The following is a 6,503-nucleotide window of genomic DNA, read 5'->3' as shown; positions in this document are numbered from 1 at the left end:
CATATTTAACCGCTTAAAATTCTTGTTCACTCAGAAAAAAACAAAATACAGCCATTAATGTTTGAACATGTACTCACAAAAGTGAGTACACCCCAGATTAAAATCCGGTAGAGAAGGGGCTATGTTGGCTCGAATCGTCTCGAAATGAAAGGAAATGAAAAGGGATGACAAGGGAGGTCATCAGTGTGCGTTTCAACTTTTCTTTGCATTGAACTTTTAAATTTTGAGTCTGCATCTGGCTTAAATAGATTGGTGTGAGATTTGAATGCAATCCTATGGAGAATATCATGATCTGCTTCAGTAGTCACAGTGCATGTTGACATGCATGTTTCTTTTAGGTGTATTTCAGATTGCCAATGTTGACAGCATTCATGCATCCCCAAACCATGTCAGTCCCACTACCATGCTTGGCTTATGAGAGGATACACCTGTTTTGTAAAACTCACTTGTTTACCACCACACATGCTTGACACCATCTAAAGCAAATTTGTTTATCTTGGTCTCTTCAGATCACACAACATGGTTCCAGTGATCCATATCCTTGGTCTGTTCATCTCTCTTGAGACCAAGATAAACAAATTTGCTTTAGATGGTGTCAAGCATGTGTGGTGGTAAACAAGTGAGTTTTACAAAAAAGGTGTATCCTCTCATAAGCCAAGCATGGTAGTGGGACTGACATGGTTTGGGGATGCATGAATGCTGTCAACATTGGCAATCTGAAATACACCTAAAAGAAACATGCATGTCAACATGCACTGTGACTACTGAAGCAGATCCTGATATTCTCCATAGGAATGCATTCAAATCTCACACCAATCTATTTAAGCCAGATGCAGACTCAAAATGTAAAAGTTCAATGCAAAGAAAGGTTGAAACGCACACTGATGACCTCCCTTGTCATCCCTTTTCATTTCGTTTCATTTCGAGACGATTCGAGCCAACATAGCCCCTTCTCTACCGGATTTTAATCTGGGGTGTACTCACTTTTGTGAGTACATGTTCAAACATTAATGGCTGTATTTTGTTTTTTTCTGAGTGAACAAGAAATTTAAGCGGTTAAATATGTTGTTAAAAGGTCACTTATCATTGTGTCAAAGTTATATTTCTGTAATGCTTTCCTATGAAAAGATATACTCAAACATCTGCAAAACTGTGAGGGGTGTATTCATTTTCGTGATATACTGTAGACCACAATGCATATGCATAAAGTATTCCCTCTCAGGTCACATTGAACAGTAGGCCTACTGATACTAATAAAGATACTAGTACATCCAAAGATGCTGGCAGATTCAAGATAAATGTAAAGTTGGGGTCAGTGTGCTGGAAAAAACTAAATCTAAAGGTTACACTTTACTTAGCGTCTCTGCATAACACAGTCATAGCAGCTGTTATACACTTATGAAGGATTAAGTACTGATACATAAGGCATTCATAGCAAACCTTTCATAAACATGGAACACAAAAGGACAGCAACTTATCAAAATAAAAGCTTCATCTAACCCCCTCATCTGACCTGCAATGCTGTTTTGTTTATCTTTTATTTTGACAAGTTGCTGTCCTTTCATCTTCCATGTTCCTGAAAGTTTTGAATGCATGAACGTCTAATGAAAAAGTCATGAATGCTCCACGCAAAGTGTATAAAAACTGTTATGAATGTGTTATGCAGGGACATGTCAAGTAAAATGAAAACAGAATAAACACATTACATTAGGCTTTTATTCAAAGAAACGTACAATCAAACACGTCAGACATCGTTTCACACAGTTCATACTCAAGACACATTTCAGCTTTTTTGCATGTTGTCTGTGCGTATGTCCTGTGTTGTTGTGTCTGGTGATAGCAAGACACTAGGACAAGAATCAGGTTTCTGCCACTGCCCCCGACGTTGCTGTTGTTGTTTTGTTGTTGTTGTTGTTTTTCTGCATGAGGCTGGCTTCATCTGTTATTTGTTTTTTTTTTTCTTCTTCTTCTTTTCCTTTTGCCCAAATAAATTCACAGGCAGACACACAGAGGATGACCTAGATGCAACTGTGTTTGTAATACGAATGCTCCTCTCTGCAGAGGCTGGTTGACTGTACAGCGCAGCACAGCGCAGCACGACACGGCATGGCGCAAAGGGGGGGGAAGAAAGGCGATGGCAACAAAAGGTGATAACTTGACAGAGGGGAAAGAAGAGAAGAAGAAAAAAAAAATCCTTCCTATCAATTGTTGTCCCCTTTGTAACGGGGTTCAACAGCAACATCTGTTTGCTGTTTCAATCGTCTCTGAAAACCAAAGACGTGCTTTTCATCTTGGTTTTGAATAGTAGTGAAATTCTTTTCAGACAGATGTAAATTCTTGACTGGGAAGCGGTTAGAAAACATGATTGGACCTATTTTGAAATATACAGGATTACTATGACAACAGGCCAACAGAATGGATCGCGTTTGTTTTTCAAACGTGCAGTATTTACACTCAGCACAGCAATACATGATCGTTTCTATAACCCCTACAGTGCAGTTATCAATAGAAATAAATTGCAACCCCTGCAGTGCCATAGGGATGTATGACACCAGACACCCTCTGTGAGAGATTGGATGTGTACTGTGTGTGTGTGTGTGTGTGTGTGTGTGTGTGTGTGTGTGTGTGTGTGTGTGTGTGTGTGTGTGTGTGTGTGTGTGTGTGTGTGTGTGTGTGTGTGTGTGTGTGTGTGTGTGTGTGTGTGTGTGTGTGTGTGTGTGCCGCTGACAGCTTTGGCTGGGCCCAGGACAAAGTCATCTGAAAGGGTTCCCTACCCAATACATTCAATGTAATGAGGACCCAATTATGGGCCCCTCATCTCCTTGGGCCAAGGACAACTGACCCCTTTGTCGCCCCTTGTCAGCTTCCCTGTGCATGTGTGTGTGTGCGTGTGTGTGTGCTTGCGTGAGCGTGCATGCATGCGTACATCTCAAGGTCAGGCTTACTGTATGTTTTTTTCATTCATTCATTCATTCATTCATTCATTCATTCATTCATTCATTCATTCATTCATTCATTCATTCATTCATTCATTTGTTCGTTCATTCATTTTAATCATTCATTTATTCATTCATTTCATTTGTTTCACTCCCATGAGCAGTGGTGTAGTCTATGTAGAACGTGGGTATACGGAGTATACCCACTTCTAAATTTCAGGGATTTCAGTATACCCACTTAAAATTGATTGATCCATTGTTTTGAATAGCACAAATATATACAGTATACCCACTTCAAAAAATGCTCAAATATACAGTATACCCACCATAAAAAAGTAGACTACACCACTGCCCATGAGTATGTAGTTTAGTCATCAGTTGGTTGTTTGGCTGCTGATTTCAATCCTATAATTTTTCCCCAATATGTTTCCCATTCCTGTTGTTTACATTTGCATGTTGATGTAGCCGCATCGTTGTATAGTATGTGCTCAATCCGTATCTCCCAGTGCAGTGCATTGAATTGCAATAGCCTACATTGCATTGCGTTGCTGCCGCTACTACAGTTCATCTGGCTTGGGCGGGCGGGCGGACGGGCGGGTCGGAGGAAAATGGCACACAGTGTCGAAGCCATCAATCTAACAAAATCCTCTCGGTGGATGGATCTACCAATAACGGCGCTGTCAGTCAGCTGTGCTGGCCTGTTGGGCCCTCTCTTCCCCCAACAGTGCTGGACTGGGGGAGAAATAAGGCCCAGGCCCTTTTGGCTTAAAGGGGCCCCTCATTATTAGCGGTGCAGAACTGACTCACCGCCCGTGGGCCCCGCACCCTCGTGGCCCCCTATTTTCAGAAATGTTTAAAAAAAGATACTAATAAAAATAATTCACAATTTTAATAATAACTTAAGTAATAATTACAAAATTATAATACATACTTAAATAATAATACAGTAGTAAAACATTCTTTTACATTTCTGAAAATAGGGGCCCGCGAGGGTGCGGGGCCCACCGGGTAATGCCCGCTATGCCAGATGGCCAGTCCAGCCGTCTCTCCCACCCCCACAGCTATAAACCAGCCGAGTATTGCCAAGAGATTACAGCAGGCCGGCCGGCAATGCCTCCCGTCGCCGTGCCGTGCCATTCCCGCCCAGAATACTAAAGCAAGAAAAATGGCTCTTGATTTATGAAAATGCCCGAATGTCAATATTTGCCCGAGATGAAATCCAAATCCATGGCCATGCTTTTGCCGGTGCTGTCGCTCTCGCTGTCGCTCTCGCAGTTGCAGTCACAGCTCACACACTTTGTGTGTGTGTGTGTGTGTGTGTGTGTGTGTGTGTGTGTGTGTGTGTGTGTGTGTGTGTGTGTGTGTGTGTGTGTGTGTGTGTGTGTGTGTGTGTGTGTGTGTGTGTTGCAGTTGTCTGTGTTACAAATCCATCATCATTTCAACCAGTGCAAAGTGTTTCTATCACTGAGACCCACTAGGAAGCCCATAAGCTGTAACAGAGACTTGAACATCTTGAGTTTTTTTGCAGGCTTATTTTTTCATGCGGTACTCCATATGGTGAAAAGTGTTTCTTATCAACCAATATTAAAAACTTCAATTGAGGTACCCGTCCATAAATGGGTGTGAATGCTCATGGGGACCCAGGTTTTAGTTCGACCCGGGACATATCGTAAACCCAAAATTGTAAAATGTAGGCCTATATTTTAAAAAGAAAAGAAAGGTGGTGACTATAACTTGATCTGTAACCCACACGCATCTACCGATGGGTTTGTTCTTCGGGTGAATAATCATGGAAGGAGTCTATAATTATGTGCATATCATGCTGCAATCAAATGTAGCAACAATCTATATAGTAAAACGTTCAAATGTTGACAGGGGCGTGGCAAATAGGTCAGTGCCCGTAAATGTTGTTTGTCTAGTCATTCTCTGACATTTATATTCATGAAATCAGCGGTCCAGCTACCGATGCCACCCAGTTCCAAACATAGGTCTCTGGAACATCGAACACACACACAGTCTCACACAGTCTGACCTCAATGCCAAGCAGCCTGGCCCTGAAACCTTGACAGTCAGAGGCAGAACATGTCAGACTCAAACACTGTGATGCTCTCACGTCACATTATAATCTAATTATCACACAATGCTCTGGAGTAAAACATTTGTATTACAAAATATATAACATTGCATCAATAGATTAAAAAAAGGAATTTGTGTTTTCTACAGCAAAACAAAAGGGGCCGTATGAGACGACCATAGTCTGCTCTCTACATGGCATTTGGAAGTATTCTTCAAGGTCTGCATGCAAAAGGGACAAGCGCTTGTAAGCTCAAGGTGCTCCTTAGCAGAGACTAGCCCTGAATAACATTGCTTAGGATTGTCCACGACGAACCAACGATTGTAGGCTACAAAACACAAGTCCTGTCAGGTTGCATGGACACAGAGAAACACACACACACACACACACACACACACACACACACACACACACACACACACACACACACACACACACACACACACACACACACACACACACACACACACACACACACACACACACACACATACACACACACACTTTTTTCATGCATAACAGAGTCTTAGCGACAGTTCTCCAAGTGTTTTTTTTTTCTTTGCCTAACTTTAAGCACCCAACAACAAACACAAAGGGGGATGAAAAACACAACCCTGTTCTAATGAGGCATGAATTTCACATTTCCGCACTTTGCAGGCCACGCACACACCTGCAGCTCCCTCTTCACTCATGCATGAGGAAACCCAAGCAATTGGTGGGGAGAAAAAAAAGAGTTATTTTTTTCACTTAGCAGTGACTTGTGTGGAGAAAATCCACTTGTCTTAATCTCTTTGGCCACTAACCTAATTAAAGTGATTTGATTTGACTCGCTGCATGCAGCCGCGTGTGAATGTTGATGATTCATCCATTTTAAACTGTCACAAGGGGCTTTAGTGTAACTTGCCTTGCGGATCTGGGGCCTGCCCGCCTCTCCTCTTCTCAACACAGATTGCACATTCTGGTGCATGAAACGAAAAAAAAAAGAATATAATATATTTGATGTGATAGCACTAGTGCTGCTGGCATCATGTCGCTTTCTGAAGTCATTGCACGGCTTATATTACATGCATACGTGCGTGCTTTGAAATAATATATGCGATTTTCTTGCCGTGTTACTGAGATGCATATACAGTATGGTGTCTTTCCTTGGGGTGGGGGTGGGGGTTCAATGCACATGAATATGTGAAAAGGCCTTTAGTCTTGCAGCGCCTTTGATTTCTTTTTAGTCCCAAGAATCATGGAGCGTGCCGTGCAGAGACATGCTATATCAGACATGCTTGGTATTCTGTTGGTGGCATCTGTCCAGGAAGCACTTTTCTCAGTAATTAAAACCAAGAGACTGTGCCATGACATTGTGCCCTTTTCTTTATTATGCACTGCATAGAGTGGCAGTACACTATACATCTTAAAAGTACCCTGTAAGACTTACTGTCATACTGATCCAGCCTTACTGAACAGGGGCAGAGATGTTACAACAATACACACAGGATGAA

The sequence above is a fragment of the Engraulis encrasicolus genome, chromosome 24 (assembly GCF_034702125.1).
Source record: "Engraulis encrasicolus isolate BLACKSEA-1 chromosome 24, IST_EnEncr_1.0, whole genome shotgun sequence".
Taxonomy (NCBI): Eukaryota; Metazoa; Chordata; class Actinopteri; order Clupeiformes; family Engraulidae; genus Engraulis; species Engraulis encrasicolus.
This window is presented reverse-complemented; position numbering follows the sequence as displayed.